Source organism: Dendropsophus ebraccatus, chromosome 10, assembly GCF_027789765.1.
Source record: "Dendropsophus ebraccatus isolate aDenEbr1 chromosome 10, aDenEbr1.pat, whole genome shotgun sequence".
In the NCBI taxonomy this organism is placed as follows: Eukaryota; Metazoa; Chordata; class Amphibia; order Anura; family Hylidae; genus Dendropsophus; species Dendropsophus ebraccatus.
The window spans coordinates 15,907,463-15,918,687 of NC_091463.1; positions in this window are offsets into that span (position 1 = coordinate 15,907,463).

Below are 11,225 nucleotides of genomic sequence, written 5' to 3' on the forward strand. Positions count from 1 at the left end.
TAAAGGGCTGAGTGTAAGTGCAGGCACATTATAGCAGCAGTGTGTATAGCTGAGTGTAAGTGCAGGCACATTATAGTAGAAATGAAGAGGATGGGAAATACAAGGGCTGACAGAGACTGCAAGGAGCATGAAGGAATGAGCAGGACAGATGTGGGCACATTAATGCAGCGCTCTCTGTCCGGGGAGAGAGGGGTTACAGCTATGGAGAGATTACCTCCACAGTCCTGTCCCCTAATGTAAGCCCCAGCCTGAAGTGGATCTGCTATGATTTGGAAGGTGAGGCTGACAACAGGCTGTAGACCACCCTGTTGTATCTATCCATATACAGTAGAATCCTATCTATCTATCTATCTATCTATCTATCTATCTATCTATCTATCTCCTATCTATCTATCTATCTATCTATCTATCTCCTATCTATCTATCTATCTATCTATCTATCTATCTATCTATCTATGTCCTATCTATCTATGTCCTATCTATCTATCTATCTATCTATCTATCTATCTATCTATCTATCTATCGATCTATCTCCTATCTATCTATCTATCTATCTATCTCCAATCTATCTATCTATCTATCTATCTATCTCCTATCTATCTATCTATCTATCTATCTATCTATCTATGTCCTATCTATCTATCTGTCTCCTATCTATCTATCTATCTATCTATCTCCTATCTATCTATCTATCTATCTATCTATCTATCTATCTATCTCCTATCTATCTATCTATCTATCTATCTATCTATCTATCTATCTATCTCCTATCTATCTATCTATCTATCTATCTATCTATCTATCTATCTCCAATCTATCTATCTATCTATCTATCTCCTATCTATCTATCTATCTATCTATCTATCTATCTATCTATCTATCTATCTATCCACAACCATGTTAGCAGTATATTTGGATAAACCTGTATAATGACACTAGTACTATGGATACAGGATGATATAGCTGTACTGTTAATGAATATGATAGAAGCGGCTGTCACCTATGGCGACTGTCAGGAAACAGATATACAGCAGTCACTGAGCCGCATACAGTAGAAGTTATGAAAACCACAGCCACACAGGAACTGGGTGATACCTGCTTCATGATATGTATGATGGCAACGTCCTGGGCGTCTACTGCCATTGGCTATGTAGTTTATCTTGTCCTTGCCAGTGGCATCGGCAGCACACGGTATAGTCACCTCACTGATCACAGTCTCCTATATATGTGAGCACCAACAAACAGCTCCTTATAGCCGAGCTTCATGGACCCTATCAGTGTGACCTGGAGGGCATTGCAATTATAGGGGGTCATGGAAAGATCAAAGGTTTATCATTGGAGCTCTGACCTTGAGACCCCCTCTGACCAGAGAAAAGGCCCCTTCTTTGTTTGCCCAAGCCCACCATCTTAACTATATGAGTCCATTCAGTCCATGCAAACAATAAAGGGGACATTGTATCTGCAGCCCCCACCCTGCATCCCTGAGGTCAGATCCCACCCATCACACCTTGACGGACTATCTTAAAGGGAACGTATCACCTAGATTTTTTTATTTTTTTTTCTACTAATTAGTTCCAGATACCTAAACATGTCCTTTTTTGTATTTTTTTTTTATTATGGGGGCAGCCATCTCACATTTTTTAACAGCATTTATTGATATGCTTTACAGCAACACCCATGGACGCAGAAATAGGAAACAAAAGACAAGAGCTGCCTCATTGACGTTAACGGGAAAGGTTATAAGGTATAAAAAAAATAATTGAAAAGGGAGGAGTAGGCTGAACTGTGAGCTATTGTTTTATCTATCTACTGAATTCTCCTTTTGCTGTACTGCTGTGGAGATCACTTTGCAGCAGACTCTTCCTTATCATCACAGACAGAACAGGAATGTCAGATAAAAAATATCTTTAACAATACACTTGATGGGTCATTTTCTGATTCCCTTTATGGTCAGTTTCACATGAGAGTATTACATGTGCATTGTTACATCTGTATTACAGACTGGGCCTGATGAAACACACTCAGGTCAGGACTTGCATCCATAATATGGACACAAAAATGTGCATATAATGTGAAATTGGCCTAAGGCTAGGGTAATGATGTCCTGGAAAACCCCTTTTAATTAGCATATTCATTAGAATTAACCCATTTCACATAGAAGAGTTTTCCAGCGTCCCTGGGAGACTACTGACTACAGTGACCACTAGAGGGGAAATGTGGTATTGCATGGTGGCCAGTGCAGTAAGACAACTCCCTGTTCTGGTTCATACCTGTAGGGGGAGTGGGGGAGGGGGTCTTTGGAGGAATATGGAAAAGGGCATCTGATATTGCCGTAATCTGGTTGTTGTTAGCCGTGGGCTAGATGTTGGGATTAGCAGTGGGCTAGGTGTTGGGATTAGCAGTGGGCTAGGTGTTGGCTTTAGCAGTGGGCTAGGTGTTGGGTTTAGCAGTGGGCTAGGTGTTGGGATTAGCAGTGGGCTAGGTGTTGGGATTAGCAGTGGGCTAGGTGTTGGGATTAGAAGTGGGCTACGTGTTGGGATTAGAAGTGGGCTACGTGTTGGCATTAGCAGTGGGCCAGGTGTTGGGATTAGCAGTGGGCTACGTGTTGGGATTAGCAGTGAGGGAAGGGGCTGCCCAGGGGCCTTGTCTAATAGTACAGAACTCTGCCAGGGTAATTTAGGCTGAATAGGCGTGACTTAATAGGAAAGCTTATATTCCTTGTTTTGACTATACTGCCCCCTGCCAGAAGAGCTCACTGAGTGCCAGGTCTTGTTGTACAAGTCCAAGGCTTGCACAACCAGGTGCAGCTAGCCCCTTAAGGTTTTCAGAGTTGACCGAGCAGATTTCAACGGAGTACGTCGGCTTTACTTGCACTTTGCTCCGCTGCAGACAAATCCCTATTACTGTTAAACCATCCTGACTTTGTTAGGAAGAAGTTACCCCTGATGTAGACAAGGTATCCTGAGTAGGCAGTTACCCCATCTTTGGATTTAGCACTGCATAGCATGTTTATGAAAGTCTCTTAGTAGAATCGTCAGCATCTAATCCCCATCAGGGGACCTGGGCATAACTTCTACAAGGAACACTCTCTGTCTGTACTCTCAATACACCAACTAGAAGACCCCACCTCCAGGAACTAACCAGGACTTAAGTAGTGGTGGCCAGGGCTAGGCTCCCATTGGCAGGTAAAGTACTGGAAGGAACAGGGCCTAAGTATGTGGTGTGAGGTAGCCAGGCTAACAATCGGACAACAAAGTAGAACATTACATGCATAGTTAACCCTTTGGTGACCCTTCAGCTGTGTGGAAACTAGGAGGAATGAGACACCAAGTGATGAAGCAGCAAATGACAGACTTCAGCCGAGAGTGTAACACATGACAATGATAGCTGACGACAGGTGGCGCTAGGATGTAGTGGCACACCTGCTCTGGGACACTACAATGTTGCCAGGAGGAATTTAGCACAGCTGCTCTTTTCTATAATAGCTGCCAGACACTACGTGGTGACATTGGTTCTGATGGTGGCAGACTCCTCCTCTATGGACGAACAGGGCTTATGGAAAGGGGTTGTCCAGATATGAGAACCCCTTTAAGGGTAAATGTACACATGGTGGTTATTCTGTAGATTTGTTGTGGATTTTCTAAATTTAATTTTTTTTTACAAGTTGTACAACCTTGCAATATAGCTATATTAAAGGGGTACTCCAGTGAAAAGCTTTTTCCCAATAATTGAAAGACATTACAAAGTTATATAACTGTAATATGCTTCAATCACCTATCTGCCCCCCTTCCCTATCTTTTCCCCCCTCACCCCCCCCCCCCCCCACCACCACCACCAGAAGTGAAGTAAACTCATTCTAACCTAATGACTATTGACCACAGGCTGCTCTGTTGCAGCCATTTTGTGACAATGACATCATCAAGAGAGGCGGGTCTAAGCCCTGTTAAGTCAGCTTACCTTTGTCAGATGACTCAGGTTGCTCAGTTCTGATTGGCTGAGCAAGATGTAAGCCATCTAACAGTTTTACAGAGTCAGACATCACAGGAGACAAAGTGCATCATGGGAAAACCCAAACCAGGCAGTGGAGAAAAATTAAGACACCAACGTCAGCTTCAGGGACCTGCAAACAGCAGGAAATTCAAACGGAGACAGACGCAGGAGGGATGGTAAATGTAAAAACTATGTTTATGATTTATTGACTGTTTGTTTTTTTACAGCGCTGGAGTACCCCTTTAAGTCTTGCAGCCCTTATCAACTGCTCTATGTCCTGCAGGAAGTGGTGTATTCTTTCCAGTCTGACACAGTGCTCTCTGCTGCCACCTCTGTCCATGTCAGGAACTGTCCTGAGATGGAAAGGTTTTCTGTGGGGATTTACTACTGCTCTGGACGGTTCCTGACATGGACAGAGGTGGCAGCAGAGAGCACTGTGTCAGACTGGAAAGAATACATCACTTCCTGCAGGACATACAGCAGCTGATAAGTACTGGATGACGAAAAAAAAACCCTGGAGTACTCCTTTAAATAAAAAAAAAAATTACTGGTAGCAGTAAGAGCTGCCACCAATTACTGTATCGGGAACTGCACAGATAGAAGATGCACCCCAGGACTCCTTTCCAGTAATGGATTCCTAAAACACATAATAACACCGTCCCCCTGGCAGACGGCTTGTGTCCAGGAGGGATTCTGCATTTAGGGTACTATTACACGGAACGGCCGATTATTGCTCCGTGTAATAAATACAACGATCAGCCAATGACAACGTTGATCGGCTGATCGTTGATATAAGTTAGAGCCTATGTTTGTCGGGCATCCGGCGACTGACGATATACATTACCTATCCACGCTCCAGGGCTGCTCCTGCGGTCTGATTCTCCCCAGGTCCCGCACGCTCCAGCTTCAGAGCGGCCTGTCAGCTGACAGGCCTCAGCGGTCCCAGCCTGTGATTGGCTGAGCGGCCTACCAGCTGACAGGCCGCTCTGAAGCCTGACCGCGCGGGACCCGAGGAGAAGCAGACCGCAGGAGCAGCCCTGGAGCGTGGATGGGTAAAGTATATAGTTTAAGCAAGGGCTGCAAGGACATAGCTAACAATGTCCTTGCAGCCCTTGTTAAACAATTATCGGGCTGTGTAATAGGCCCAGTAAACAAGTGCCCATCTAGCAGATCAGCACTTATTTACCAGTATAATCGGGCCCCCATCGGCCCGTGTAATACCACCCTTAGTCTAGTTGTCATCTATTCAGACATTGCAGACACTATGCGACAGACACAACATCATTCATTTACTGTACAACAGCTTGTTCTGGTTTCGTTTCTCAGCCTCAACATGTCAATAGAGCCCAGCGATAAATATAATAGAGAGATCAAAGATGTCTGCATCAGCATCTAGAGCTGTTTGGGGTCATCAGTATTATTTGCTATTTGGGGATGACGTCTATGTCCAGAATAGAGGAACGCTCATGGGGATCAATGTGGTGCTCATATATGCTAACATTTATTTCAATATAGCTCCTTGATATCATGTGTCAATCTGTTTAAAGGGGTTATTCAGGATTAGGAAAAGCACAGCCACTTTCTTGCAAAAAAAAGTGCCACCCTTGTCCTCAGGTTGTGTGTGGTATTACAATTCACTTCAATGGAACTGAGCTGCAAAATCACATCCAAACTTAGGCCGGAGAGGTGCTGTTTCTGGAAGAAAGAGGTCATGGACGTTTTTAAAGTCTGGATAACCTGTTAAGAAAGTTTCCATCATAGATCAATTCCTCATAAAACCAGAATTGTTTCCAAGCTTGAACAACTTCAGGAATGTCACCTTAAGGTCCAAAGTAACCTTGACCACAGGGGTCATCCCTGCATAGAGATAGGATGAATGAGGTAGAAAGAGACGGATTGTTACAACCTAAGATTACGGAACAAACAAACGGGGCCCTTTTGTGTCCTCCTATATTGTTTGCAGTGGGGCCATCACTGATATCATAAGAAAACACTGGAATCTTCTTGGAGATCTAGGGAGCTTGAAAGAAAGTCTACACCGACCCCTAATACAACAGTCCTAAAGAGGTGATTTCCATGTCTGGAGAGCAGTCAGGGGGACACTTATTTTCACCCCCACGTACGACGTCCATATAAGATTGGGGATGATAAAAATGTAGATCCAGTTATAGTGTACATATCTCGTACAATATCCATGTGTCTTCCCCTGGCGATCTACATGAATAGAGCTGCAGGTACGGCACTTTCCAACAGATCCATAGAGAATCAATGGAGCGACGGTCACGTGCCCTACCCACGGCTCTATTCAAAAAACAAAGGAGGGGCATGATGGAGGTCAGACTACCCAGGTTCTCTTAGGGCTCATTCACACTATCCGTGCTGAGATCCGGATGAGGATCGCGGCACAGACCCCTAGCCAGAGCCCCGACCGTCGTCCCGCACGGATCCCCCCACCCAGCCGCAGAGATGACAGGAGAGCATGATGTGCTCTCCTGTCATCTCTGAGGCCGGGGGGGATCTGTGCCGCGATCAGCACTAGGACATGTCCTATTTTTTCGCAATGCGGGTCACGGCATGGATCATGTGAATGGCCACATTCACTTCAATGGGCCCTAAAATTGTCCGTGGTTGTGGATCCACGACCACGGACAATTTCACGGGACGTGTGAATAAGGCCTTACTGTGGATAGGGAACAGGTTAGTTTTATGTTGGAATACCCCTTTAAGGCTATGTTCACACTACGTAAAAGCCAATGGCAACAACGGCCGTACTTTGTGTGGTGTGTAACATAGCCTATCTTCTATGGGATCCCGGCCAGAACATATACACATTGTATACGCTCCGGTCGGGATCCTGTACGGGGCCGCAAATAACTGACATGTCAGTTTTCTGCGGCCGCAATTCAGTGAATTGCGGCTGCAGAAAGACCTGGCAGTTCACACAATGGAGCGAGGGTCTCCGGCCGCTTGCTTCATTGTGTGCTGTGGGAGGTTTTGATGCGAGCGCGCGCTGATGCACCCGCATCAGAACCCTGCCGCCAAAAGATAATCCGGGCAAAGACCGGCCTTTCTGTGACCCAGCCGGGTCATGGAGCGGCCGGTCTCATACGTAGTGTGAACAGAGCCTAAAGGTGTATATACACTTTATACTGTAGTCTGCAGAACGCACGGCTGGTGGTGGGTTCAAATAACAGTACAATGTTGGTGGATAAATGGTTGGCCATAATGGATTTTGTTTTCAGAGCGATAAGTTGTTGCATCTGTGTTGTTCTTCATTTTGGATCTGTTGCTTCAATGTTGTTATTTTGGATCTGCTGACTCCATGTTGTTTGTTATTTTGGATCTGCTGCTTCTATGTTGTTAGTTTGGATCTGTTGCTTCTATGTTGTTAGCTTGGATCTGTTGCTTCCATGTTGTTAGTTTGGATCTGTTGCTTCTGAGTTGTTAGCTTGGATCTGTTGCTTCTATGTTGTTAGTTTGGATCTGTTGCTTCTATGTTGTTAGCTTGGATCTGCTACTTCCATGTTGTTTGTTATTATGGATCTGTTGCTTCTATGTTGTTAGCTTGGATCTGCTACTTCCATGTTGTTTGTTATTATGGATCTGCTGCTTCTATGTTGTTATTTTGGATCTGCTGCTTCTATGTTGTTAGCTTGGATCTGTTGCTTCTATGTTGTTAGTTTGGATCTGTTGCTTCTATGTAGTTAGTTTGGATCTGTTGCTTCTATGTTGTTTGTTATTTTGCATCTGTTGTTTCCATGTTGTTTGTTATTTTGCATCTGTTGCTTTTATGTTGTTTGTGATTTAGCATCTGTTGCTTTTATGTTGTTTGTTGTTTCTTTGTCAGAATGTCTGGAGAAGCCCCCAGTAATTATGTAAATAAGCCGTCTCGGGTGGGAGGGGGAGAGAGCAGGAGCTGAGATGGGACAGATTAGAAAACACTTGGGCTACAGCACTTCTGGTGGAGGGGAGAGTCACACAGAAAGCACAGAAACAGTGAACATTTGGGAACAAGACCTTATACTTTAGTCAGCCATATACTGTATGTCACTTGCAGTGGGTTCAGCCATTGGTATAAGGTGTATGTGGTTCCCCTGTCTATCCAACCACAGATGATGTAGATCAGGGGTGTCAAACTCAAATACACAGTGGGCCAAAATAAAAAAATTGGACAAAGTCAACCTTAATTATTATTAAAGCGCACATTCGGACGTCCTAGCACTGTCAGAGTAGCCTGCAGTGTTCCTGGCACTGTCAGTGGTGTGAGTCTCCCAACGCTGTGCACTATGATAAATGACATGATAAATTGCTATGATATGATTAAACCCAAACCAATAGCCGCCACCCCCCCAATATTGCCCCATGTAGTAGCCAACCCAACCTAAATTGCCCCACATATTAGCCATCCCTCCCAATAGTGCCTTAATAATAGCCAGCCCCCCAAGTGTCCCATATAGTAGCCAGCCCTCCCCTGTAGTCTCATATAGTAGCCAGCCCTCCCCAATACTCTCTTATATAGTAGCCATGGCGGGCCAGATGTAATTCAAACTCTGGATTGCCTGGTGGGCCAAAAATAATGGTAGCATGGGCCAGATTTGAAAAATCACTGGAAGAACACAACATTCCTGTATATTGGGGCGACTGAAGCTGGATGGAAGAGATATCAGACGGCCTTCCGTTATTGAGGGTGTATGCCCACCTTAGCTGGTTCATATCACTTTTTCTAATACACTCAATACTGCAATTGCAACACTAAGAGGGAAACGCTGTAGAAATATGCAAATCATAGCAATAAATAGACATGCTAATGATATGCAAATGATAAAAAAAGGAAACTTAATGTTCCAAACATTTTGATTTATTCAGTATTGAATATGAGTGCCACACGCAGCAATACTTACAGTTAATAAGTCAGTTATTGAGGTTAATAATGCTTCTGCCATGCTGAATACTCTTTGGCGACTTTTGGACACCAGGGAAAGATTCTGAAAGATTAATAAATTCCCCCAATTTGTGTCTATCTATGACTGCCGGCATCCCATTGCACCTTGGCTATCTTGCCTCTGAAATGCAATAAACCCAACTTATGCTACTTAATTACACACTGACAACTTTTTGTTCTTTATAAATGCGTGGGGGTAGGCCACAGCTTTTTTTAATTTTCTTAGAACTATTTTAAACTTTTAACATATATTTTTATACTGTGAGGATAGGACCTTGCGCTGTCGCCTTCCTGGCGAGGACACCGGAATGCCAGGCCACCGCTCCGGCGGTGGGCATGTCTTAGTTGTTCTGCCGGGTGCCTCGCCGATGCTTCTCCTTCCTCCTCTGCAAGGTCCCCCCCAGCGCCAAGCTGTGACAACAGTATTAAACAGTCAATAAACACATACAAACAAATAAACTTCTTTCACAGAAAAAAACATTAGGGAGGGTGGGTGGGAAAGCTGTTTAACCTCTGCCTATCACGCTGGTGTGGTGTTCTGCCACTTCCTGCCAGTTACTTTTGTTAGGCTATTTCCCCGCCCCCAGACCGCCCCCAACATGGACCGCCTTCTAGGTGCTTGCTACGCCCCTGTCCCCGTCAGTCACAGTCACCGGCTGCTTAGCCAGCACCAGTGACCCATGAAAAGATGCAAAGATGATTCTTATAAGCCACAAGCCCAATAGTCGGCTGAAGTTACTCCATGTCTAGCTCCTATGTCCCTGGGACATTCCATACATTTCCTCAATGATACCAGGCCCCATACCTGACTCATTCATGAACATATAAGGTACCTCCTAACCAACCGGCGATTAACATTCCTCCATATAGCGAGAAGCCACAATCTGAGAATGACGTCACCAGTAATGTAGTGATGCAGTCCTAATGCTTATAGACACTCATAGAGCCTATAGAGCAGGGGTGGGGAACCTGCCACCCTGCAGCTGTTGTAAAACTACAATTCCCATTATGCCTGGACAGCCCAGAGCCATACAGCCTCCGCCATATTCAGTGTGTACAGATTCTCCCCTAGAAGTGATGTTTCCCAATACCTCTGTACATAGAGTCTCATAAATCATGGCACGAACATGAAATCTGAGGCCTATGGAGGTCCGGTAGGTTATTCATGTTCTTCTACCACAGCCCAGTACTGAACAGAGCTGTAATATTGCTGTGTACATGAACCATGATCCAAATGTTTGCTATATAGGCGTTGTAACTACAGCCAGATACAGTATGTGAGCTTAGATGCACATACAAGCTGCATGATGGAAACAGAAGGTATTATTACACTTTCCTCCCCCACCTCTCTACAGGGATAACAGAGGCTGCTGACAGGTTCCCTACAAAACACAGCAGTGACTGCTAATGCCCCTATTCCACGAGTCGTTTGGAGGAGCAAACGAGCGCTATTAGCGCTCGTTTGCTCCTCGTTCCCCGCTCGCTGCCGCCGCTATTCAACGCGGCGTCAGCGAGCGGGTGAGTGCGGGAGGGGCGGTGGGGAGCTGCTGGGGGGGCTGCCCGGGGGATCGCTGATCGTCCGGGCAGCCCATAGGATACAGCAGCGCCTGCTGCCGATGCTCCTATTCAACGGAGCGACGGCAGCAGATCGCTGCTATATCAGTCGCTTGTTTTTCAACATGTTGAAAAACAAGCGACTGCAACGATCAGCCGACATGAACGATGTCGGCTGATCGTTGCACTCTATTCCACGGGACGAATATCGTTCGTAGCGGCCGATATCGGCCGAATATGAACGATATTGCTCCTCTAAACGACCCGTGGAATAGGGCCTTAAAGTGCCCTGAGAACTGTGACACCCACCCATAATGGGAACAGTGCCCACCGTAGCAGTGAAATCACACTGTGTCACTCAAAGCAGCCACCATGTCAATAATAGCCCAGTTCCCCCAAAAAGCCAGCCACAGTCTTCCCGCAAATCAACTGGTGTCAGAAAGTGAAATAGATTTGTAATTTACTCCTATTTAAAATTTCTTCCAGTATTTATCAGCTGCTGTATGTCCTGCAGGAAGAGGTGTATTCTTTCCAGTCTGACCCAATGCTCTCAGGGCATACAGCAGCTGATAAGTACTGGAAGATTGGAAATTTGTTAATAGAAGTGAATAACAAATCTATATAACTTTCTGACACCAGTGGTTTCTGACACTGCTGTAATTTTGATTTGCCAGAGTACCCCTTTATACCAGTGGGGATTGCTGTAATTCTATGGAATAAGCCTTACATATGGATGACC